This window comes from Triturus cristatus, chromosome 1_2 (genome assembly GCF_964204655.1).
Source record: "Triturus cristatus chromosome 1_2, aTriCri1.1, whole genome shotgun sequence".
NCBI classification, from domain to species: Eukaryota; Metazoa; Chordata; class Amphibia; order Caudata; family Salamandridae; genus Triturus; species Triturus cristatus.
The window spans coordinates 477,292,206-477,319,488 of record NC_140580.1 but is presented as its reverse complement, the minus strand read 5'-3'; the positions used below and the strand labels follow the sequence as shown (position 1 = coordinate 477,319,488).

The 27,283-nt window shown below is 43.9% G+C and overlaps 1 protein-coding gene across 1 annotated transcript in view; it reads left to right on the top strand.

The window, feature by feature from the left end:
• Nucleotides 1–25,838, top strand: part of JAKMIP3 (Janus kinase and microtubule interacting protein 3) — an 893,040-nt gene extending 867,202 nt beyond the window's left edge. The window contains exon 24 of the mRNA XM_085606202.1: nt 21,208–25,838. The gene's annotated coding sequence lies outside the window, so the exon portion shown is untranslated. The remainder of the gene's footprint in view (nt 1–21,207) is intronic.
• The last annotated feature ends 1,445 nt before the right edge of the window (nt 25,839–27,283 follow it).

Sequence of the window (27,283 nt, the reverse complement as noted above, 5' to 3'; positions counted from 1 at the left end):
GCGCCGCAGATTAAGAGCCGTATTGCGATGGGGAATGAAGCCGGACTGGTCCTGGTGGACCAAGTCGCCCACCACGCCGACCAGCCGGTTAGCGAGCACCTTGGCGAGGATTTTAGGCTCCGCGTTTAAGAGCGAGATAGGCCGGTAGGATGTAACCCGGTCCCGCGGTCTGCCCTCCTTGTGGATTACCACGATGGTAGCCAGACGCTGGTCCGGCGGGAGGGAGCCCCGCGAGTGAGCCGCAAGGAACATAGCGCGGAGGTGGGGTGCCAGTACGTCCGGTCGCAATTTATACAGCTCGATAGGAATGCCGTTCGGGCCCATGGCCTTGCCAGAAGCGACCGAGCGGATGGCAAGGGCAATTTCGTCCGAGGTGGGGGCGGCATCCATCAATTCCCTGTCCTCCATTGAGAGGGAGGGCAGCGCGATGTCACGCAGCAGGGCCTGGGAGTCCTCCTCCGGGCAGGGAGAAACCGGGGAATATACCTCGCGGAAATAATCCGCGAAGCAGGAGACAATGCCTTCCGGCTCAGTGACACGTACACCATCCATTCTTTCAATCAGCGGGACCACACGACTAGCTCTCTCCTTCTTATCCAACCACGCAATCAACTTACCAGCCTTATCACCCACATCATACAATCGCCCCTGTTGCTCTCTGCTGAGGCCCCTGGCCGCCTCTGTGACGAGGGACCTATAGGCCGCCTGCTTAAGGTGTAGAACGTGCAGCGCAGCGTCAGTCACCCCACTCCCCAGACCACCCTCCAGTTCAGTGATTTCGGCCTCCACTCGGGTCACCTCCTCCTGTGCGCGCCTCCGGGCATGGGAAATAAGGGAGAGGGCCTCCCCTCTAAGCACAGTCTTGAAAGCCTCCCACAGGGAAATGGCAGACGGGACAGACCCCACATTATCCTCAAAGTACCGTTGCAAGGATTTAATCAAGGCAGCACGAATAGTGGGGTCGCGCAGGTACCAGGCATTGATTGGAGCTACCCTGCCCTCCCCCCTCGGGAAGACATCAAAGTGCAACAGGAGTGGGGAATGATCTGAAATACCCCGCGCCAGGTGGCGCACCTCCCCCACTCTCCCGGCATAGGCCGCAGGGACAAGGACATAATCAAGCCGCGAAAGGCTACCATGGGCCCCCGAATGGAAGGTGTACTGCAGCTGAGTGGGATGCTTTAGACGCCAGCAGTCCACCAATCCCAGCGTGTCCAAAAGGCCCGACAGCCACGCTTGTGCCCGGGGGAGGTCCCTAGGGGGATAGCGATCCAGAGTCCCTGAAGCCACCGCGTTGAAGTCCCCCCCAACCACCAGAAGCCCCCCCGGAAGGTCAAGCAGGAGGCGTCCCAGGTCCGCAAAGGTGGTGGACTGTAACCCCGGTGGGACGTACACTGAGACAAAGACGACTACCTTGCCCTCCATTCTCCCCACCAAGACAGTGTAGCGTCCCCTCTCATCATGGCGCACCTCGTCTATTTCTAGCGGGAGCGAGGTCTTGACCATAATGCCCACCCCTCGCGAGCCCGATGTGAAGCCCGAGTGGGCCACCAAACGATAACCACGTCTATTCATGGCACAATAGGAGTTACCAATGAGGTGTGTCTCCTGCAAAAAGACCACATCAGGCGAAATCCGTTTCAGATATTGCAGGACCACACCCCGCTTAATCCTATCACCCAGTCCGTTAACATTCCAGGACAACAAAGTCAGGTCCCTACCCCCCATCACATACAGAAGCCATCATTTGTCCCCCCGAGAGCATCTAAAAAAATCCAATACAATAAAGGGTTTGCCTTGCGGTAGAAACGAACCACACCCCACCCCAACCCACCCATCCCAACAGAACTCCCCCCACCCTGCACCCCTGCATGAGCCCAAATAGCCCCCCCAAAGTGCAGTGTGCCTGTCGCCCCATGGAAAGAAAACTAACTAGTCCCCCAGAGGAGGAGGGAGATCCCCCAAGAGACCCCACACGACCTCCGCAGGAGGGGAACTTACCCTAACAGTCAATGGTGACAATAACACAGTCCAGAGCAAGGCCTACCATTAGTCCCTCAGTCCTGATCCGGCGGGCCCTCCCCACCAACCGCTCCCCCCCCACCTCCCCGGCCCCGATCTCCGGGCAGAGTGTCCAGCCAGTCCCCGGCCGCCTCGGGACGATCAAAAAAGTGCGTGCGGCCATCCACCTCCACCCTCAGCTTAGCCGGAAAAAGCATCGCATATTTGATATTCAGGTCCCGTAGGCGACGTTTGACACCGAGAAAACTCAGGCGCTGCTTTTGGACCGCCGGAGTAAAGTCAGGATAGAAATTGATATCCATATTGTCAAGTCTGACCGGCCCTTGTAGCCTGGAGGTCTGCAGGATAGCGTCCCTGTCCCGAAAATTGAAAATCCGGGCGATGAAAGGCCTCGGAGGGGCTCCGACCTTAGGCCTACCCCCGGGGACCCTGTGGGCACGTTCCACTGCAAAAAATTTACTCAGCCCCCGAGGCTGGAGATGGGTGAGGACCAATTCCTCCACGAACAGATCCGCTGCCTCTGCCTCGCGTCCCTCCGGCACCCCGATAATGCGGACATTATTCCTCCGGGCCCGACCCTCGGAATCCTCCAGTCGACGATGCATCAGGGCGCTCGCCTGGCCAAGCCTGCGCACCTCCTGTTGGAGGGCCGCCACGTCGGATGTGAGGCCCGAAGTAGAGTGGGCCAAAGAATCGACCCGGTCATTTGTTTTTGAGAGATCGGCTCTCACGAGGCCCACGTCCACGAGGACCGAGTCAATCTTCTGCGCCAGAGTGTCAAAGCGCTGGTCCACCGAGGCCTTCATCTCGGCGATGGCGCCCATGACATCTCGGAGGGTCAGGTCCGCGGGCAGAGCAGGAGCGTCAGTCGGGCCCGTAGGGGATCTACGCAGCACCTCTGGAGATCCCTTCTGGAGGGTGTAGCGGTCCATATTGTTGGATTGATGGGCCGCGCCACGACGGGTCGACTTCACCTTAGCCCGGTCGCCATCTTGTTTTGTGGCCATGATCGCGGTCCCAAATCGAGCCAATCTCCTCAAAAAAGGGGGTAGACAATCCCGTTCAAGGGCTCCGGGGGGGGGCGACCACCGCTCCGCAGGACGGACCGCAGCCGGCGGGCCGGCAGGGCACCCCAACGAGGCCACACCACCGCACACCGCTTCGCAACCCTACCTCGCCTGGCAGCAAGGAGGGCGCAAAAGCGAAAGTGAAAGTGCGGGGTGCGCGAGTCGCCCAGCCTTGCCCGCCGCTGTTATTCACTTTGTCGCCGGATCGCCCCACAACTCCAGTACGGGGGGCCGGCGTGGAGAAGGCCGCAGACCTTAATCGGTGCTCCCGCCGGTGTCCGAGGTCCGAATTGAAAACGGAAAACGGGCGTCACCTCGGCTCGGGTTCAGAAACACAGTCCCCTCATCTAGGACAGGATTCGGTCAGGATTTATGCAGGAGGTCGCGGAGGTCCTCGGGAGCCTCGCACCTACGTGGCCATCTTGGGTGCGCGCTAGGCTCCTCCTCCTAAAGTGCAATTTTAATCTACTATTTCGACCATGCAAAATAAACCTTTTGTCAGACCCTAGCCTTCTTTTTTAATACATATATGTCACCCCTAAGGTAGTACCTACCAGCTCATAGGGCAGGGTGCATGGTATTTAAAACTAGAGCATGCTTACTTAAGTTTTACATATCCTGAAAGTGACAAACTCATAAAGTTGTTTTTCGCTGAAGCAAGGCTACCACTCCCATAAACGAACACTGGGTTGCCTTATTACACTTGAAACGTGAAAACTTCAGCTTGGGAGCAGGTAGGAAAATACATCTTCCCTTCATTTGAATTATAATTTTAAATCCTTCTTAATGATAATTTTGAGTTACTATTCTTAACGTTTCACTTCTAGAAAGTTGGCATTTTTCTTCCTAAATCAAACATGCCTTTTTGCCAGTATCCAAGGTCACATAATCGATAATGACTGCCTTGTGTGTATTACTTCCAGCTGGGTGTGGGGACGGGTGTTCCTCTCCTGATCGGGAATGCCTGGGGAGTTGTACTCTGCCCTTCCTGAGCTTCAAAGGGTATACTTAGGGCTGTACCCAGCCCCTTCCTGACTTCTGAGGTGTTCTGCTCTGTCACTGCCAAATGCAGGTGAACGATGGACCTGCCTCTCCTCTGTTACCCTAGAAAGTTTGCAGCCAACCCAAGAGTAAGAGGCAGAACTGACCCGAACTGGTCAAGGTGTTGACAAAGAGAAGGACTCCCACACACATACTGGCACTGGGTATAAAAGCTGCGCCCTCAGATTCTCTCATCAGAACACTCCTGGAACTGTTGAAGATTTAGAAGACGGAAGACCAGACCTGCTTGCCTTGAACTCAGGATCCTCTGATGTGACTCCAAGGATCTCAGTTGACTTACCTCCTGTTTGACCTGCAGGGACACAACAATAATCAGAGGCCTTCCCTGCAACTGCTCAGATGACCAGCACCAATTGGGCCTGCCTGAGCCCTGCTACTGGCCTCTGTTGGAGTGAGTACTGATCCCCAAATGTGCCCCACCAGGTCCAGGACCCTTGGCAAGCATCAGATTGTACTCCTCCTATTTCAAGATGGCAAAAACTAAACTGAGGAATAAAATCCTGATGTTTTAGGCTCTTCACGACTGTGAGCAGAATTCTCATATCAGCATCAGCTGCCGCAAGTTCTGCCAATGCAAAACTACAATGTCTATCTGCTCTTCCTGCCAACAGCAATATCCTGGGTCTCCCACCAATGTGAAGCTCCAGTTGTGGCCTGCTCCTCATGCCAACAACGAACAGCTCGCAGCCCCTGCCAACTCGAAGTTCCAGCTGAGGTTCTTCACATGGACTTGAGCTGAGAGAAGGTAAACTCTTCAATGGGATGACCCCGGTCCCTGTATCCGACCTGCGCTCCATTGTGGTTGGCCTGAACTTGTGACCTCAAAATGGACCAGCACAACCAGATAAGGATGAGTAGCGATTTCTGCTTCTTAGTGCTATTTTCTCCAGAAAATGTTTTCATTCATAACTTTGGTTCTACTGATTGGACGTTTGTTGTTTTAGTGTAATTTTCATTTTTTTAATTTACTGGACGTTGTGGGTTTAGTTCGTGGAGGAAGCAAGATCATCATTCATCCTTCTAGGGCCAGTGATTTGGTTCAATTTTTGGGATAAGGGCGACATTATTTTACTACTGAATGCTCTACCACTGTGAGTCTCTTTGCCGAGGCCTGCATGGTTTCCTCTCCATGCAGCTTGAATCATCTCTCTGTGTCCTTCATTGGTAATTATGTTCCTGGTTTGCCACCGTCATCATCACTCCTGCAAGATTCCGGGGTCTCAAGGTGCCAGCAACTTCCTTCCTATAGTTCATCTCTCTCCCTACCTCAACTCTTGATCTGGCTGCCGCTATGTGAGCCAATAGGCTTCCTATGGATTTGTTCTGTTTCCTCGTAGACTTTTCGTTTCTTCCCGTTGTTGTTGGGTACTTCCTTCTGGTGTCACCTGTGCAGTAGCGGCTGGTGTTAATAGTGCTGGGGCCACACCCCACAAGTCTACAAGCCCCATTAACACATTTTTCCCATACTTAAAATTTAATATATCTGTGCCGGACTGCCTGGTTTGAAGTCCAATGAGGGCCAGGTAGCCAGGCACTTGCAGGCCAATTCTCTACATGCGCACACACTGAGTGTTGATGCCATTACGTAGGCCTTACCTTCTTACAGCCCTTGATTCCCAATAAAAATGTGGTGCTGTGGTGGAGCACGGCGCCGATGTATGGAAGCCTGTCTAGGCGCTGCTGGCTTAAGCTCTGCATCATATGTCATATGACGTGCTCCACCCTTTTCAAATTCAACATTTTCGCCCATTCCGAAGTCTGCTGTTAATGTTTACTATAAGCACATTTGGTGTCCTGCAGGCGATCAGTGATCAGCAGTGTTTTTCCTGAAAATCAGCCGCATCATCAGAGGAAACAAAGCACCCTCAGGTCAGGATGCAACTTTGTTAGTTATTATTTTTCCAGCTGCTTAGGAGGCCTATTGATTGGCTGAACACACACAACACTGCCATACCAGGTATGGCTGTCTGAGCTCCAACAGAGTCGAGGATCACAAAAGCAGCACAACGTCTGACACAGTCCAATGCATGAGTTAACGTCACTAAGACACTTGCTGCTGACATCTGTTATGAGCTGCGGGCTTAAGGTGGAATCCCTGTAAGGACAAAGACACCTTTCGTCCCAGTGCGTCTTATTTTGGAATCCATAACATGGTATTCATAGCGCTAATTAATGGCAAAACCTGGTATGAACTGCTATACGAAAGCATTCCACATGCCTTGTGCGAAGATGATAAGGAATATTCTTTGTACCTGTGTTTTTATCATATTGTTACTACGTTCCATTTTTTTTGCATCTGGGAGTAGGATTTAGTTTTGCAAATACATAATGCTTCAGGGGCAAATTCAGAAGTATTGAAATATTTCAGAGACGAGTGCCCTTCAGAACTGCCTTTTAAAACTATGCGCTTTCATGCAGTTTCTTAGGGAAACGCGTTGTCTAATGCACCACAATGCTTCTAGTTGTATAAGACTTTGGAGGCAAACCCTCTTGATGATCCCTCCCAGTCCCCTTTAGGAGTCCTGGCATTGGCCACATAATGTAATACCTGCTAGTTTTTGCCCCACCATTTTAAAACGCCACCAGCTGCCCCTGCACCTGTGCCTTCATTCACTTAGTTGACCTTGATCATCTAGTGTGGGTTCTCTTTTCTGTCAGTCCTGTTCAGCTTTGTGTTCATGGGGCTGCATGTTTTTGCAGTGAAATGTGAGGGTCTGAATATTTGCTTATTGACTGTTCTGTCTTCCACCACTTCATCACAGCATAATGGCACAGTTCTCTTTACCTTTGCTTTCTGATCCTCACTGTTTGGATGTGTGCCTTCTGATTTCTTTTTCTTCTTTCTTATCTTCTACTTTGACTGCTGTGTGGGAAAGTTATTGTGGTCTTGTGATTGTGGCATTGGACTTTTAATGGATTCATTACCTGCTGCCACTGTGGGTCTGACTCTGTTTCAAGGCTATCTTTGGTTTTGGTGTTTGTTCACTTCAGGGGGGTCTTTTCCCATAGTGGTTCTTACTGCACTTTTATGTTTGGTCGGGTCCAGGCTCCAGGTGTATCCAGTATCCTGACACTCTGGTCACCCTGGGTGTTGTGATCATTGGCAGCTCTTCCTCTTCTTTTTCTTTCGTACTTAGTCTGACTGCAATCATTTGGCATTTTTCAGGCCTCACCCAAGTCCTTAGTTACTCAGGACATTCACGTTTTCGCTAAAAACATGCAGGCTGTCTCTAGGGACCGTTCTTCCTTCAACGGTGCTCTGGTATTGCCACAAACTTTGCTTTTGGGCTCATTGTTTCTCCCATTTGTGAGGTTCGCAGTGCTTTACAGGTTTTTGTGTGCTCAGCCATCCCTAGAGTGTTATTGTTTGCAGACCCCTCCTCCTTTCCAGTCTCCCAATGTATCTCCAGATATCTATGGGCTGGTGCTTCTGTCACATCCTGGTCCATGTGTGGATCTGGCTTCCGGCCACTTAAGTGTGTCATCTGTTGCTCAGTTGATCTTTTTTGATTGTTGTTTTTCAGGCCTGGGCTGGTCTTCTTTCCAACTTCCCCTTCAGTAGTGTATCCTGTTCTTAGGATGTTCTTTTTCTTCTTCTGTGGATGTTGTTTGTATGGTTGGGTTGCTTTTTATCTTCTTCTGTGGATGAAGTTTGTATGGTTCTGTGGCATCTTTAATGTTAGTCTGTGATCAGGTTTGTTACCTGCATGAATACAGCCTTGCTTCATTAGGACTGGTATAAGGGAAATGCCCTGATTGATTACTTCCTGATAATCTTCAGTAATGGGACGTGTGTATGTATAAACAAGAGAGAAGGAAAGGTGCCTTTAAAGGGGGCAGGACGATGAAGGGCCACCCATAAGGGCAATGTAAAGGGAAAAGGTTGTTTTGTGTATGAGCTCGATTATTCCATTTAGTCTCATCGTCTAGGCACCCTGCACTTAGCTAGGGCTGTGACAAGGAAGGCTTGACTTGGACTCAGGGTAACCAAGATTACTGGTAAGCAATTGGGGGTTAAATAGTAAGTGGTGAGGTACAGTAGGCACATGTAGGGGCACAGATACCATTTGTGCAGCAGGTGCAATGGCACTGATGTCCCTGCTGCTGTGACGAGACCATGCACCCAAATTACAGATGAATTCTACTAGGCAAATGGTAGCTAGAGGAAACAATTTCCCTGCTTGCACGAAGGCCCACATTATACAAGTTTTCATGGGTTTAGGCTTATCTGGGTTTTGGACGTGTAGGATTTAAATAAGTCTTATTCTGCATCAATAATGTTGCAACAGAAAACAGAACTGCAAAATCATCAGTTGTTCAATTATTTCATCTGGCCCCCAATTTTTCAAAACTCTAGTTCAGCAACTTTGATCATCTACTGCTTTCATAATCTTTGAACAGAAGGGACACCCAAACACTTGTCTATTTTGTCCCCTTCAAAAAGCAGCCTTTGATTCTACGTACGAGGCACCTGTACAAGCAAAGCCCAGGTCATGCTGACATCTGCCCCATGGGCTGGCCTGTCTGAGATGCAGATGGCATGTACCCATGACAACGGATACACGACGCAGGGCGTTCGATTTTCGTTGCTAGGAGGACTCATCACTCTTCTGATTGCACATCGACTGGTCGGGTCCCACGTCCCCTATAAATGCCATCACCCTGAGTTTACAAGCCACCGTCCGCTTCTAGTAAAAGTGTAATGGAGTTAAAAGCATGAAGTCACTGACGCATGCGCTGTCTGTTCTAGCCCCGCCACCTGAGCCTGATCACTGCCAGATGTGACTGACTGAGTCCTGAGGGAGTGCTTCACCCGCAGGTGGTGTCGCGACAGGCCACGGCAGAGACGGCAGGGCTAGTTCTCACATGATCATCAGAGGCAGGCCTACCGTTAAAGTGCGATATGCCGCAGCGTGACTTGCATTCGTGCGTTTCGTTTGTGATACCGAGACAAAGCTGTCGTTTGCTTCTTTAATTTAAAAACTACTGCCCTCCAGCGGATGGGAATGTAGGGAAGATACTTTTGTATTTTGATACTATACATTGTTGCAATAAGTAACTTCTTTACATGTGATAACGCTTGTTTTTCATGGCTTGCAGAATTTGTGCTGTTCACAGCCATAGAGGTACATTTTTAGAGGGACAGGTGCGCAAAAAGGAAAGCTGTTTTTAAAATACCCATGCCGCTTACATTGTTAACTGAGAATGAGTGACTATAGTTTTAGAGTTTCAGTATTTATGTCAATAAACAGCAAAAGTAATGATACCGCATCATTAAATAACAACACACATGTGATCAAATAAATAATACTGTATGTACAATGATGCCACTGATAATGTCAATGGTATGTTGATTTGTAACGTCACCAGCGATGTAAATAATGTAATTTGTGACGTAATCTGTCGCACCATGTGTGAGGTCATGAGAAGTCCAAAGGGGCGGGTACATTATGATTTTCATGGAGAGGGTACAGGTTCTGGTTTGTGGCGGTAACCATGAGTGGCCAGTTTTAGTGAGCTTTCAGCTTTATTTGTAATCATCTCTACAAATTTAACTGTTTTAACAACATTTCTGTGTTTTATGAGCAGGAAAAAACATAACTTACCCTTTCATTCCGCGGATCCCCGCTGTGCAAAGCTGACGTAGAGCTTCATTGCTGTTCATATACTGCTTGATGGTTCCATCAACTGATCCTTTTCATCACTGTAGAGTACATTTACGAAGAAACGCTCAGCATGGAGGCTCTGATAACAAAATATCTCCCTGGGGTTTGCTAATACACTAAGGGGCAGATTTACAAGCCCCGTACGGCACATTTGCGCCGCTGTTGCGTCACTTTTGTGACGCAGCAGCGGCGCAAAGCCAGCGCCATGCTGTGGGGTATTTACGACGTGATGCATCTGGGGAGATGCGTCATGTTGTAAAGCCCTGCGCCACATGTGGGCGTTCCAGCACAGGAGGGGGGGGGGGGGGCGTTCCGGTGCAGGAACGCCTCCTAAAAGTGGCTGAGTGAAATCTACAAGATTTCACTCAGTCACTTTTACGGCCATGCTGTGTCAAAACCCTGCGACTGCTTGATGCAGGCGTAAGGATTGACGCAGCATGTTGGGAATAGGGGCACCCCGAGCCTTGCTGGAGTTGCATCGCGCTTGCGACGCAGCTCCAGCAATGCGCCGCCTTTCCGCCGGGGGATGCGACACGCATCTGCCCATCCGTGCCCCCACGGTGCGTCGCATTGTAAATGCGGCACATCAGTGGTGGCGCACGGGTGGGCAGATGTGTCGCAACTCTTCTGGCGCATCCCTGCTGATTAGCAGAGATGTGCCAGAAGTAGTAAATCTGCCCCAAAGTGCAGATGGCTCCTGCCCTGCTCTAATAGCAAGGTCTTCTTGTATATGTGAAATTGCCATATTCTTACAGACATTGACTGTTAGAACTTAACATCGTTGTAGTTCTTCCACCAGCAGTTGCCATCAGGTGCTTCAATAAACTTTAAATGTGTGCATTCTCTATATTGCAATTTGTACATTACTCAAACAGCTGAAATTTGGATCCAGTCAGTCAGTTTCTGACTAATATCGGACATTGTGCTCAGTAAATTGGAGAAAAGTGCGACCTATGGCCCCATCCACGTACCGAAAAACTAACAGAAGGTCTTAAGTCCAAACATACAGACAGAAAAGTCACTGGATGCCGTGAACAAAGCGAGAGTCTCTACAAATGGTTGGTATATCACCAGGCAAGAAATAAAGAGTCCATCAGCCCACCCTTATTGGCGGAGCTTCGTCATTTGAGACTCTAAGGGATAGAGGTCTGGGCCCATAGCAACGAGCCAGCCGGCCCTCTTGGCTGCCCGACCAGATAATCCCAAGCTAGAACAATCTCCTGGCTCAGTGTATATAACAACTCTTGAGGACTCAAAAAAGATGTGCAGTGCTCTACCGTGAAAAGTGCATTAAAAATGACTACGTGGGCAAAAAATATGTTTATTCAAGATTGCCCAGGTGTCATATCTAAAACCAAAATAGTCTTAAACAAAGACGACTATTTCCTGACTTGGTCTCATGAGGTCGACATGTTTCAGCCGTAATGGTTGACTCACCCGGCTTTGTTCAGGACCTAGATTTAATTGAAAATAAAGCTACTGCAGGAAAAATCTATTCAGTGAAAGTGATGTGAAAAAACAAAATATAATGCTATTACAAAAATAGAGTGTGGCAAAAGCCACCCTACCCGACTAACAATCTTTTTGCCAGGGTACAAGAGCTTAGTCTTCTTTCCCAGCTTTCTGTGGGAGGAAAGCCTCACCTCACCCGGCTGACTGCTCAGTGAAGGAAGCCCCGCTCTGTCCGTCGGTACTCCGGACCAGGCTGCAAGAGTTGTTATATACACTGAGCCAGGAGATTGTTCTAGCTTGGGATTATCTGGTCGGGCAGCCAAGAGGGCCGGCTGGCTCGTTGCTATGGGCCCAGACCTCTATCCCTTAGAGTCTCAAATGACGAAGCTCCGCCAATAAGGGTGGGCTGATGGACTCTTTATTTCTGGCCTGGTGATATACCAACCATTTGTAGAGACTCTCGCTTTGTTCACGGCATCCAGTGACTTTTCTGTCTGTATGTTTGGACTTAAGACCTTCTGTTAGTTTTTCTGTATTTGCTGGGGATTGAAGGTGTTATGGTCCTTAAAACTTCCCCTTTGGACCCTCATATACATTGTGTGTTTAACCCATCCACGTACCCCCAAAACTCATTGGAGCCATTGCATAGAAGGGCTGCACGCTGACACCTGCTACTTTTATATGCATGGAGGGTAAGTCTCAGATTGAGAGCACATGCGCAGTCTTTCCTGCTGACCCTACTGCTCACTCTAAGGGCCATAAGTACAAACCATTTTTGCAGTAGGAAACGATCCAATCAGGCCATTTCTGACTGCAGAAATGTTTTTTCATATGCACATAGAAGAAATTGCGATTTAGTAACACATTACTGAATCACAACATGGAATTGCACATGCTTGTTTGTTTTTAAAACTTTATTACAATCTCAGAGATTCAAAAAAAGTACATCACAGCACAGGTTCTATTAAAAAAAGACAATAAAACCATAGAATAGGATCTTTAAAAGAAGGATTATCACTACACAAAAATACAGAAATTCATTACCCAATAAGTACAAAATCATGCATAATAGAGCAAAGTTCAAAGTGTTAGCTTCCTCCGCCTGATCCACAAAGCATACAGAAAACAAGAAATACCTAGGACTATCAATCTACGGGTATCCGTAGACAGCAGCCTCAGGATTTCAAGATAATGACCCGGACCAACAGCTCTACATAATGGTATTATCCATTTTTTTTTTCAATAGCGCATAATAAGGACACAAAAAAAGTAAATGGAAAATAGATTCTGTCGAGGTTTTACACGCAGGGCATAAATCAGCTACAGGTGGATACATACACCATCTTGAGCAGAAAAGATTAGATGGTAGGGTCTTATATCTGAACTGCAAAAAAAGCTTGTGGGCCATTGGAGGGGTAATTTCATCTATTGCCATTTCAAAAAATGGGACATGTTTATAAGTTAAAAAATCTTTGGTTAGGCCTGAGACATGTTCTGTCAATTCCAATTGTACTATTTTTTTCCCAGTAAATCTTTTTCAGCTTATCTCTCGAGAATCTGCTCATGGTTCCTGGGCTAGACCAGAAGCTATCCATCCCCAGTTTCCCTAGTAAATCACGCAAGGAGGAAAACCACCTTATAGATGCAGCCTGAGGAAATCTTAAAAGATCCCTTAGGGCATCACAGGAGGGATCCAGCTCCTCTGTCATCCATAGTCTAAACCAAAATGATAATATTTTGCAGTTTACTTTATGCTTTAGTTGCTTATGAGCAATATCAAAATAAAAAGGAATCAGAGGGGAACTAGCAGGGAGATCTACAAGTGATCTTAAGAATCGGTTTTCAACTGTAGTCAAAGAGGCCAGAGAGCTAACACCCCAAAGTTCTGCCCCATAGAGCACTCCGCCCAACACCTTAGTATTGTAAATTTGGAGAGCGGGGGCTATTTGCCTGGATACTTCCCTCCTGTGTATCTTACTTATGTGTACACATTGATGAATTAGTTGGAGTTTTGATTTTTCCACCTGTGGACTCCAGCTAATTGAAGGGGTAAGACGAATACCCAAGTAATCAAAGGATTCAACCTTCTCCAGTTTAGTGCTACCGGCCCACATTGGTCTGGTCTTTGCTACACTTTTACCTTTATCAAAGATCATAAATTTGGTCTCGGTCTCATTTAGGCTGAGCCCTCTTTCATTACAAAACTTTAAAAAAACATTTAAGAGTTGCTGCAATCCTTGGGGTGATTTTGAAATTAAGAGAGTATTGTCGACAAATAACAGTGCCGGTACTCTACCTAGCCCTATTTTTGGGGCGTCACAGCCATCTTTATCTAAGAACTCAACCACTCCATTAATAAAAAGAGTAAAAAGTGTTGGAGCAAGCACACATCCTTGACTCACTCCTCGCTTGACTGGAAAGGTTTTAGTGACTTGACTATTAGCACCCCATCTAACCTGTGCAGAATTGTCTGAGTGCAATCTAATTAAAATGTTTAAAATGTTTTTTGGGGCACCCATCTCCAATAACATCCCCCATAGTTTCTTTTGTGGAACAAGATCGAAAGCTGTATGCAGATCCACAAAAGTCCCATAGAGCTTTCCACCTTTTACAACCACTTCCTTCCAATAAATACAAATCAGTCGAAACACCTGGTCAAGCGTACTAATTTTGGAATGAAAGCCTGCCTGAAAAACACTTAGAATCTGTGCTTCCCTTATCCAATTTTGGACCCTTCCTAAGATCTGCTTGCAGAATTTTTTTTTAAGGGAATCAATAAGGCTGATAGGCCTATAATTCAATGGAACAGATCTGTCTCCTTTTTTTAAAATGGGCACTATTTCAGCTACCTGCAAAGAGGGTGGAATGGAGGCACCAGCCAATATCAGGTTGGTAATTAAATTTATATATAGGCCCCATAACATTTCGTCTTCTTTATACAAATCGTTCGGGATTCTGTCTGGACCAGGGGCATGTGCCAACACACAAGAGGATATTGTTGTTAATGTTTCCTCTGGTGAAATACCCAAATTTCCTTCTTCATGCCCCCTAGAGAGTTCCTTGTCCACTAATGTGTTACTAGCTATATAAGGATTGTCTCCATAAAGGGGACCACAATGCGCAACCCACTCCTCCCGTTGTATGGTATAATCCAGTGTGGGTCCTTCCCCTTTTAACCAGTATGCCACTTGTCTCCAGAACCCTTTGGGATCACTTTCAGACAGGGCCACATGCAAGGATTCCCAGAGTGAGTCTTCTCACTCCTTTTTTGCTTTATCAATGGCCTTTTTGTATCCAACTCTACAGGTAGAAATTTCTACATGGCCCAATTAGTGTCCCCTTTGCCTTCCTACAGTCCTGGTTAAACCAGGAACACTTGTTATAAAGCTTTAGGGCATACATTGACCCTCATTCCTCCTAGTTTTTAATGGTTGGCTCAGTACACTCCTTATCTCGCTGAAAAAGAGGTCATGGATGGGCCCTAGAGTTGTAATAGCATCATTAGGGCAACGACCGCTCAGATCATTGATCAACTGCCTTGCTTTAGTTTTTACTACTTCTAAGGCTTCTGGCTGTTTCTCTACCCATGTCCATTTTAAAGCTTTCTCATTATTTGCCGCAGTGAGTATGCCCACATTGGGATGTGCCCTGTAGGTTGGCTGCAAAAGGCCCTCTGTTAGTAGGGTAAGGGCAAGAGCATGATGGTCACTTTCTATTCTTTTCACCACCTTCATGTCTGATAATTGGAGCCATATGTTTGGGGTAATTAGACAATAGTCAATTCTACTAGTTTTACCTGGTCTATTAAAAGTATGTTCCCCTTTTGCGTCAGATTTTGTCCTGCCATTTGTGGGTCTGAGCTCATGTTGTAGAGTTAACGCAAGCACCTGCGCCCCTCTCTCCTCTCTTTGACCACCTTACTGTTGGCAAATCTAAAGGGGGAATAGACCATAAGCAATCCCAATCCTCGGTAAGATCTCGGGGGGGGTAGAAATGAAAGGTTCAAAAGTGCAGTTGAAGTCACCTGCAACTATAGTGGGAGTGCTATCTAAGTATTTAGTTAGGGCATCATCTAGCTTGATCATAGTAGTTGTTTCCTCAGTTGCACAATCTACTCTGTTGTAAACTTTAAATATTCTAACCTTCCAGCCACAATATAAGGTCAATTCTAGTGCCAAAATATCCTGTGTATCAACTTTTAACAACCTGATTTTAGTCCCCAATATGGTTTTTACCCAGGTTGCCAGAACTCCATAAGGTCTGCCTTTTTTTTCCCATTTTGCCTCAATCGCATATACCGAGTAACTACTCCTATGCAGTTTAGTCAGGCTCCATGTTTCCTGGAAAAGAATAACATCAAAAGTGTCCACAAAGCTACACCAATCAGGGTCCGATTATAATTTTTGAATCCCAGCAGCATTCCACAACAAAATACGTAGCTCAGAGGTGGGGACTATCCCATCTTCAAAGTCAGAGCCGCAGAACGAACCACCTGCTGGCGGATTATCTGCGATAAGGGGAACCGTTACCATTCTGACTCTGGGACTAGAGCTTTTGTTTGCGGGGGAGTTGTCTAATCCTGCTTGGGTTCTTGGGTTATCTACCTTTTCACCCCCCTTATGGCTAGAAGTTGATGTTTCGGAGAATGGTAGGTTTATCATTTCACCTGAATTGATCAATTGTAGTCACTTTGCATCTGTTTCACCTCTATCCCCCCCTAAGCGGGAATCTCCCGCAGTGCCCCTTAAACATAGATGATAGGAACCCAGGGGCCGTTTATATTTTATAGCATCTTAAAAACAAGGTCATACACTGGTTAGATCTTTCCAGTGTATGACCTTGTTTTTAACAGAATTGAGGTCTTCAGTCCCCACCTGTACAAGCTTTGGGGCATTTGTAAGATAGATCACATTCCCATCACAGTGATCTTTCTGTTTCGTATAAATCCCATCTCTCACCGACCTCAATGCGATGGTCCATCTAGTATTGCTTTATTACTATCCATTTCCCCTAAGTTACTCCTGACACAAATACCTGGCGGGGCATTTCTTGGGTTCTGTGCATAAGGAGTCTTGTACGTGCGATACCCGCAAAACCTCTCTGTTGATGTATAGTAGAGCTAAAGCTAATATTTGGGGTTTCAACAGTTAATTCCTCCACACTTCCTCTTTCCAGTGCCCTTTCCTTGCTATTGGCCGTTTGTGAATATGTCAGTAATTGGAAGGCTTCAGGCAGACCAGAACAAACTTCTTTCCTGGATGGGGCCGTTTTCATTACAGTTAGGGCGGCAACCTCCTTTCTAAGTGTGGCAACCTCATCTCTTAAGGTCTCACTAGCTTGTTTTAGTGCTGTTCATTTTAGTGAAGGGGCATTATGTGAGGACTTAGACACAATAGCGGCCACCCCCAAGGGTTCTGAGTCTGTTGTTGATAGCGACTCAAATCTATTGTGACATTCCACCGTGATTATTTGGGCTGAATCTAGTGTCCCACTTGCCTGCCCTTTTTGGGCTTTTATATCTAGGTCATTTTCTGGTGATAATTGTCGGGACTCCCGAGCTCTTCTATTCCTTTGCTTCCCCTTAGTGAACATGTTGGAGATACATTAAGTACGGGACTCCCCCAGGGTACCATCTTTGGGCACTACCCCGATCTTGGATTTTTTGTACCTGTATCAATACAGGATCGCCATCATTATTCACATTAGCTTTGGAAATTAATGGAGCCTGGTCCACTATTTCCTGACACTCTGATAATATTTACTCGATTCTGCCCATAGTGTCAGGACAAACTGTCCCAAGCGACTTCTTTCTTTTGGAATTTTCCAAGCCCTGGGCCTTATCGGGATTCTTCCTTTTCCCCATCTTCTTTTAGACTTCAACTAAATTTGTTACAATAGTTATAAAGTGAAATTCAATTCCCCACCAACAGGAGAAATTAAAGAGCTCAGTACGGCAGAACACTTCAAGTAATCTTTGTGCACCGCCCAGACAGCGACTTGATCTCCCTCTCCCTCTCCCTCTCCCTCTCCCTCTTCTTTCTTTGCCCAATTGAGGAACAAGATATGTACACCCAGGCACTACAAAACATAAAGTTCACAATAGATACCCCAAATACGATACCAGTCACTGGCTAATGTCCATCAGGCTCAATTCAATTTTCCAAGGTTTCCAAAGGAAAGAGAGAGACTCAAGGGGTACAGCCCCGCCCGTCTCCTCCCGGCACTGACGGGCGCAGACGGGCCCGCCCTTGGCCAGGGTGCAGCCCGGGCATGCACGCGCGTGTCCCGCGCAGCTGTAGCACCTCAGCGATTTTATGCGCCACTGGGCACCAAGGAAGTGACAACCGCGCCTCCAGGCGCTAGGACTTTAGGGCAATGGGGTCCTTTGCACTAAAGTGCAGCATGCATGTCCCCCTACCAGGGGAAAAAAGTGCCTTGTGCAGAGGGTTGTGGCTGGCGTCCCGCGCCACGGTAGCCCCTCAGCAATTTTATGCACCACTGGGCGTCAAGGAAGTGACGACCGTGCCTCTAGGCGCTAGGGCTTCTGGGCAATGGAGTCTTTTGCACTAAAGTGCAGCGTGCGTGTCCCCCTACCAGGGGCGAAAAGTGCCTTGTGCAGAGAGTTGTGGTTGGCGTCCCCAGTTGCACATGCATACCGTTTTGGTATTTGGAAGGAGCATGCTAAGGGCATCTCTTCCAAATACAGAATCACAGTGGTATGTATGAATGTTTTGTGGCTGAATTATGGTGGCAAAAGATTACGTTTGTACTGAGACCTCAAGGGTGGTGGTAACCATTCGCATATGAGAAGGGGTCCCCAAGGGACCCCATCCCCTTTGTCTGTTGAAACAAATGTTTTTTGAGAATAGGCAGAGGTCCAATGGATCACTACTTACCCTTAAAAAATTAAACAAATGTTTTATTTTATTTTTTGAAAACCATCTGAGCCCTGTAAGCTCAGTACTCAATCTTTTTTTAATTTAAATTGTGTAATCATGTTGGTTGTCACTGTGATGCATTTTCAGATGATTCTTATGTGGTATCATATTGCGTAGAAGCCAGCGGTGGCACGTCCTTAAGGGTGGCGTGGTCCCACACCCCACCTTTCTGCTGGCATGAATGCGGTTGGTCAGGCTGAGCAATGGTCAGCCTGACAGACACTCTTTATGTTCAGGCCAGACAACCAAGCACTAAACATGTGCTAAATTCACAGGCGCCTGGCAGCCTCAGCGGAACTTTGCCTGGCTGAAGATGTCACAGCCCTGTGGGCATGGCCTCCTCAGCTCGGTAGTGTTCCTCACGGTACTTCCCCCTCAAGCCGAGGGGATGTGTCACTAATAGCCTCTGATATGGACGGTTCAATTTCAAACTTAAAGTGCCCAGGACAGAGAGTCTGTCACTGATGCCTGATCACAGAGTGTGTTGGGGTGAGGAGTCTCACTGACCTCATCCCACTTTGTAATGAGTAAGGGACCTTCACCACCTCTCATTGGCTAACCTGTCAGCCAATGAGAGGAGGCATCAGTCATCAGGAACTGATAATGCTTCCCTCCAGAGACATTGCAGCTAGTAAGTTTTATGTTTTTAGGTCAGGTGTTAGTCAAGACCTTTTGATTTTGCTAAAATATGTATAATAAACTTACATCTGGGGGCTCACCTCTCTTCATCCATTGGTCTGTTGTATCATTCACATTTTGCTTCTGCCCACTACAGAATACAGCATGGAGCAGTTGGTCAACCTGCTTAAGCCACTGGTTAACTTCACTTTGAGTGACTGCATTTTGCTCTCTCACAAGAAGCACATCTGCACACAAACTAGTTCCCTTCAGTGCCAGTTTTTTGTTTTTACTTTAGTGTTGCCTTGGTGTTTAGAGCCTGATGTGATAGCAGAACGCTTCTGATGCACATTTCATCTCTTACAAATCCCATCTCCTGTAAATGCTGCTGTAAGTTCCTTTTGGAGTTTTTTGCTTTTCTGACTGCTGCTATTTCACAGCTTACCAGATCAGATTGTGTCCATTTAAAACTGTTCTGTATTAAGATAGCCTCTTTTTACTTTTCCTCTTTCTCTCCTTTCTTCTTTCTTTCCTTCTTTGCTTTTTATTTATCATTTCCTTATTTCTTTAAGTCCTTCTTTCATTCTTGCCACCTTTCATTTTTTTTCCTTCTCTCTTTCTCTTTCATTCGTTCTTTTATTCTTTCCTTCTTTCTTGCATAGTTACTTATAGTGGTATCAGTCAGACTTCATCCATTAGTCTGCGATTGGCATCATTAAGTTCTTTCTTCTACCCACTCATCATGCATTAAGAGTAAATGTATCAGCCCACTTCAGCCTATGAGTTAGGCCATGCTGCCCTGTTACAAGCAACATATCCACACACAAAGTAGTTCCCATCAGTACCATGGAGTACTGTAATATTGTGTGGTTTTATTGAGACCCCAAAAACTGTTTGCCTGTAACAAATGATTGTCTTTTAGATTGATGAGGGTCCGGTATATTCCCAAACAATAGCATTTTGCAAAAACCATGACAAAACAAGAATTGCCAAAAAGACTGGGGGCTAATGCCAGACTTATTGGATTTGCCAATGCTTGTTTAATGTTTGGTGCGTGCATGCGTATGTATTAATGCAGTTATGTGTTTTTGTGAGTGAGTCTTGTGAATGGTGTGTGTGTGTGTGCATGTGAATGCCTGGGTGTGACTAAGTGTGCATGCGTGTGTGAGTGGCCCACCCACCCCCATACCTGCTTGGATAACCAGCTGCCACTGGTAGAAGCAGTAGGCTGCAGCTTGTCTGGCTGACCCAGTTGTTAATTATCAAACAACGTTAGATAAACTACAAGTAATCAGGGAATGTTACGGAAGATTAATGCCTGCAACTGTGAGTCCCAGCAAAGGAAGACGTATTAAGCTGTATTCAATCTTGGCAGTTTTTTGATTTTCAGTATAGTTGGTTCCAGCTGCCACCTTGTGGGCAAGGACAGATGGTATTCCACAGAGGTTCTTCTATGTACACATTAACTAATGATCCTTTTCAGCAACTTGCTTTTACAATCCTTTTATAACATTTCATATTCATTTACAACACATGCAAAGTAAAGGAATGCGTTGCAAATGACTGTGATGTAAAAATGGATTATGAAAGCAAGTCATTGAAAATGATCAATATCACATGTAATATACCATTCTGAGAGCCTATTAGTGCTTAATAAGATGTTGTCAAGCCCATTTTCAATTCAAGTAATAACTTTGAAAAGAAATGTGTCATCTTTTTATACTCCAATATTTCCAAATCTTAAAATTGTAAGGATTTGCTGAGGATTATGAACACATTGTCATGAAGGATTAAGACTGATCTATAATCCTTCATTGCTTGGCCAACTGCCAAATGGTCTTTAAAGCAGATAGGGGCAAGGAGGCCCAGAAAATAAAGAAGCTGAAAACCATTTCGAATTTCAGGGTATACAGAGCTGTTTGAGGAAGAGGTCTAATATATAACTCAAAAAGTATTCTGAAATCATTATTTCCAAGAGTAATCAATATGCTCCAGTTTAGTAATGGTAATTACTGTGGTTTAGAGTGAAAATTACACTACTTTCTGACGCTGCTGTACAACTTCTCTATAGGGGATTATAGGGGATTATGAAGGTTGTTTACCAATGGTGGCTTGAGTGTTCATATGGTGCTGTGTAATTGTGTGTTGCACCTGCAACCTTTTTAAATGGTGGGTTAATTAGTGCAATGCTTTGTGTCACATTATGGCACTTAGCACCATGTGAGTACCTGTGCAAATCCTTTCTAACTAAACCAAAATTGTCACTACCATCCTATAAAACAGGCACTAGGTGCATCTCTTTCTTGTTCATTTACTTGAGGAATGTACTTTTTTCTTTAAAAATGTACTCACTTCTTGATTATTTTCTTTGTTTATTTTCAGGTGGAAAAGATTACATCGCGATTTGATTCTCTCAGCCCCAACCTCAACTATCAACCTACAAATAGGACTGACCCTCAAGCAAAACTCTGATATTTTGTTACTTGTGCCTAATGTTCATGTTTGTTCAATGTTTTCCTTAACTTGCCCTTTTTAGTTATGTACTAGTCACTAAAAATAATACATTATATATCAAACAATAACCTATAAGTATTCAAATGATAAGTGAATGTGTAATGCATAGCAAGGACAGCACTTTGTTGAATTTTCAATATGTCAAAAGAATTATGAACCAAACCTACTCCTAAATTGTTGTGTGTGCTCAAGCAAGTGGTTCTTCCCCAATTTTCTCTTGTACTTGTTTCAAAATTAGATATCAAATTCAAATAATTATATTTTCTGTGGTGGGGAACTGTATGGATGTGCACATGTACTTAAATGTTTCTTGTAGGTGCTTTTTTTATGACCTAAAGTAAATCTTTGTTCTGCATCTTTTTAAATGCAACATGAATCTATTTTAGAAACACAAGCATATCTCGAGATATAGTTGAAATGAATATCATCCAGTCATAACGTGCGTACATGTGTGATGCATGGCAAAATAGACAACCAGTGTAATCATAAATCAGTCCAATTAGCGGGCATTGAGAAGGGTGATGGTGAGGGTTAACAGTAATCATTTACATTTCTTAATTTACAAGAATCAGCACTTAAACACATCATCTAATAAATGCAAGGAGAAAGTTGTACCCCAAATTATCCTACTTGCCTTTATCAACTAACCTGTTGTTAGTGGTTTGTAGATGATTAAGGAGATGCTTAAAGTTAACTCGTTTTGTGAAACAAAAAGCTTTAAAATGTGAAAACATTTAGTACATGCAAAGAGAAGGTTCTTGCGAACAATGAATTCATGTTATGCCACTGGTTTGACAAAAGGTGTGTAGGTGTGGTTGGTTGAGTAGATAAAAAGATGAAACTTTGCAATGTATATTGAATCCAAAATGCAATGTGATCTGTGATGTTTTCTACGCAGAAACTGTGTATTTACACCGTAACAAACATTTTATCACTGATACTGGAATCATTCCAATTTCGTTCTTAAAGAAACATGCTCATATAATGGTATCACTTTTGAAGCATTTATCATATTATTCTTGGCAAATCAAAACAATGTTGAAGACAATTGTAAGTTATGTTATACTCTTGAATTAGAAATATAAACTCAACACTATCTTGCTAACCACTTCCTAATCTTAAAATATAATATTTAATTTGAGACTGCTTCTACTAGAAAATTTGAAGATACTAAGGTATTTCCTAGCAATAATTTATGAGATAACTGTTTCTCAGTACAAATTTATCAACAAATTTCACATTTTTAGAAGAGCATGTGGTTGTCATTAACGATGTCACCCACAAGAACGTTATCCAGTATTCCCCTATGCTTGATGATGTCAGGTTGGCTTTCCCATCATTTTGCATAATTTACTACATTTCCCCTACAGTTAAACCCTTTTCAAGTGTTCGCCTTGTATTTCAAAGTAGCTGTCCAGTAAAATCAAGATAAATGTGACAAATTAACAATACCTAAAGGATAAGTGCATTGTTAAATATGATTGTGGAATGTCTAATGAATGGCATACTTCGTTATTACTTAAATCTGTAAATTATTGTTCTGTCATTTTTAATTATGATGGAACTGTGATATAATTTTCTATGCAGGCAACTAAGAAATTCCGTAATTTCAATGCTTGATACAGTTCTGTTCTTGCTTAAGAAGGCAGATGCTGCTGTTGGTATATTTTGGTTTGCATGGAAGAGTACAATGCACCACTGTATAGCCAAGAAGGAGCTGCTAGTTTTAAAACATGCCCTTATGCCAGAGTCATACATGTGCATGTTGTATATATGTCTAGAATTCCTATGATTTTTTTGCCTAAAATTAACATTTCAAATCACAAATTCTAAACATTAGCTGTTGAATGTACAGAACGTTAACACACGTAAAATGTGTGACATTTATATTTTGATTGTTTATGCCAAAACATTTAAGCTGTGTATGTAATATCGACTAATGAATGAGTTATAAAGAGGCTCATCACACATGAGTATCATTATATGCTTAAACAGTTTTTGTTTTGCATTGCTAAATTTGAATTAACTCAAATTAGGACACTAAACAATATCCCATTAGGCTCCTTTCTTTACATTAATTCAGAATTATATGTGTTACTGTTCATGTGTCAGGTCTGTATTCAGTGTGAGAACTTTGAAATGTAGTCTTGAGGAGGAGCGTGTCCTCATTTTAGGAGGAATTCATATGTTATGTTCAAAATTAATCACATATCTGCTCCACCTGAAATCCATCTGTCAAGGCAGACATCAGAACTGTTTTCTCTGGTCTTCATTGTAGTGGGACACATAAAATATCCAGCAGTTGTAGTGTGGTTGTGGAACAAAGTTTTAAAGAAGACATGGTGCTATTAGTCCCTGTGACATATATCAAACCATATGTGTTGTATAAGCCAAAATATGTTTCATGGAGAAGTCATGGGCATTTTGCATTTTATGTTTTTTGTAGAACCTCTTTTCATTTCAGTATACTTTGGACTGGTTTGGAAGGCAAAAGAATAGACACACATTTTTCTGCGATCACCATTTTCCTGTCACACTTCTTTCTGCAGATATGCATGGTACATGTTGTCATCTGGCCTTAAGACAGACTGTTAGTACTTCAGAGCATTTAGCCAAATGTGCTCATTACTGTCACGCAAATGTGACTGTATTATAACTGCCTGTCAGGTTCCTCTGAGTTCCCTGCCTCTTCACAATCTTGGAGCAATGTGGCACCACAGATTGTGGATTTTAAGTCTGGGCCAAGTTCATCACATTGCTAGAAACAGCTAACAGAAAATGTCAAAGCCAAACAGGTAGGGCCAGATGTACGAAGAACTTGTACGTTCACAAATTCCTGATACCTAGTGGGTAGCAATTCAACCTACCTCATGAATACTAATGTGGTATGTCACAAATTCTGACCCACTAAGATTCGCAGCCATCACCAAGATGGTGGCCTGCTAATTACAGCAGACCACCATGTGCATGATTCCTTTTAAATAAACCAATATATTTTTTAATGGAACCCATTTTCCTTAAAGGGAAATTGGATGTGTTTGAAAGAAAATGAAAAATGTATGTTTCATTTTATAAGAGAGGGCATAGGTTCATGGGACCACTTGTTCCTCCTATAAAATGTTTTTGACAACATTCACAAAAGGAAGGGGGTCCCTTTAGGACCTCCTACCATTTATGAATGGCTTACTATCTCCCTTGAGGAGGTGGTAAAAGATTAACATTTTGTGACTGGAATTTGGTTGCAAAATATTAATACATACCAACACTACTTGGTATTTGAAAGGGATGTCCTAAACATGCCCCTTCTAAATATAAAATTAGCATTGGGTACCAAACCTAAACTGTGATTTGGTAATGTGTTACCAAATCTCAACTTTATTATGTACCAATAAAATGCCCTTTTGCAGTTGTACACAGCCCAAACCTGTGAATCAGTCCTTTATGCAACCACAAAAAGGCTTCGCACATCTGGCCCGTAGTTCGAAAATTCATAGATTCATTGGAACATTAGCAAAATTGCTATGAAATGGTGACCATCCGGATGTTTTATTAAAACTCATAGTAAACTTTGGAGAACCAAATATTCACAATAATTTTTGTGTTGATTGTTTTATTCATTACTACAAGGAAATACATTTTCCTACCTGGAACTTTAGGTAACAGAAAGACACACTTCAAATTTCCAAACAACAACAGTTAAATTAAGATGTGGTTATGTACATCAGCACACTAAATGTGCCTGTTGATCACCTGGGTTTTGAGCAACACAAATGTTTTGCGCATGTCTAAACTAACATCCATTGAAAACACAGTCTAACTTGCTGGCAGATTTCCCTCCTCTATGGTGAATATTTCAGGTCCACAAGTCTTGTTCAAGCTGTTAAAGGATCATGTGTAATATAAAATCTTTTGCAAGTAGCTGCAGTGTTCAGTGCATCCCTGAGTGCCTTACACAGCTTGTTGACATAACCACACGTAGTTTTTAAAGAAACAAAATCCTGATAGACATTATGGGATGGATAATACCAAATCTATTTTTGAGTGAAAAATATTGCCAACAAATTCTTCATTGGACAAATGTGTATTAGCACAAGAATGGGTTTAGTTTAGACTCAGGAAATCATATTGTGAATATATTTATTAAGCTATGTATTTATTTAGTGTACATTTTATATAAAGAAATCTATTGTAAATTATTATAAAACATGTAAAGGTTATCAAATGACTATGTTAAGACAAATACGTCACAAGTTATTAATGTTTCCCAAATATATCATTTCAGTAACCATAACTAAATATGTAATGTCTGGTTCAGTGCTGGAAGAATATTCTGCAATCCTAATATTGGATTAAATGTTAAATCAATTACAAATTTTACACATATTTTTGCAATCTGATTGATATAATATATATGTATATACATCGGAAAATTTCTATTCATTTGTAAAATACACAAATTATTGTAACTTTTTATTAAAAAAAGGTTTGTTTTCAACTAATACTTCTGGTGTCCACTGGTCTATAAGAAGAAAAGCAGTTCAAAGAATACATTGTATGAAATCCCTTATTCTTATATTATCACACAAGCATGTTGCACACGTTATAATCAGGGATTGGGTTATACCTATACATTCACAATTGTACTCATTCAGATATATATTTGCTTAAGTTGGCCCTACCTCCTCCACAGTAGCAGTACTTATTTGTTCTTAGATTGCTCCATTGTAGAGGAGGCCATAAACTGTTACAGCCATTAAGATGCGTGTCTGGTGGATTTTGACCTTTCCACATTATTGTCAAATGTCACTATGTTCTATTTAAACCACCCTTGGGGAAAAAGCATGGTGCCAGTTCCACATTTTTATCACACTTTTCTTATATTATTTGTTGACTGCTGATTAAACCCCCCACTCTTCAATATCTGTGGTTTCCTACACTTTCCAAGCATGTGCAAGCTCTGCCTTGTCAAGCAAAAACTGAAAACAAACATGAATTTTATACTGCACTGGGCAGGAAGAACATATCATTAGGTTAAACTGCTTTGCATCAGCTAACAGACACACTTTGATGTTCAGGGAGACACACATTTCTCTTTAGACTGTAGGAAGAATGGGATGAAGAAGATCTTCAACATACAAGAGGCTTGTTCATATTAATCAGTTTGCATTTCCTCGCTTCCAACAACTGCAATCTAAATGTAGGGTGTGAAGAGTCTGGTCAAATTTAGGGAGAAATAAACATCATGAATCCTCTGTGCTTTGACTTTAAAACCATATATAGAAAAGCTATGCCATTAGTAGCTAGAAAAGTAAAACTCATCTGCTGAAATATTTTATGGTCCCAGGTTTAAAAAATCCTTCTTTTGCTAAAAAAAAAAAAAATTAAAAGCTTATAGACATCCTTATGGGAACATGCAAGTATACACAAACTCTTTGCAGAGCTGAAAAATCTGAGCATCATTGCACACAGACTTGGCAATTGGGCAAATGCTACAATGATAAGAAATTAGCTCAGTGCACATACGTTAATAATAGCCACTCAAGGCAGCATCTGGAAACCCATTGAGTGGCATCCTTTTTGGAATTATGATTTGGGTTTTGGTTGGTGTCCAAGATCTTTCTCTTTCAGATTCCTGGCAAAGATGACTCCACTGCTACTTAAATGCCGTTTTCAGGCAACACCTGTATGAAGCTCCTTCCATGCTTTATACCTACACATGGGAAATAATTATAAACAGGAGGGCTTGCTGTAGGTAAACATTATGGAGACACTTGATTGCATCTCTTACATTGCTCCCTTTCAGTGTAATGGTTGTGTGGGGAAGAAAAATAAAAACACGTGCAAGTAGAACATGTGAGGTCCGATTGACAAAGTTGTTGGAAATCCTTTCCGACATAGCCAAATGTCTCTGACTTGAATACATTTCTGACTTTTAACCAGGTTC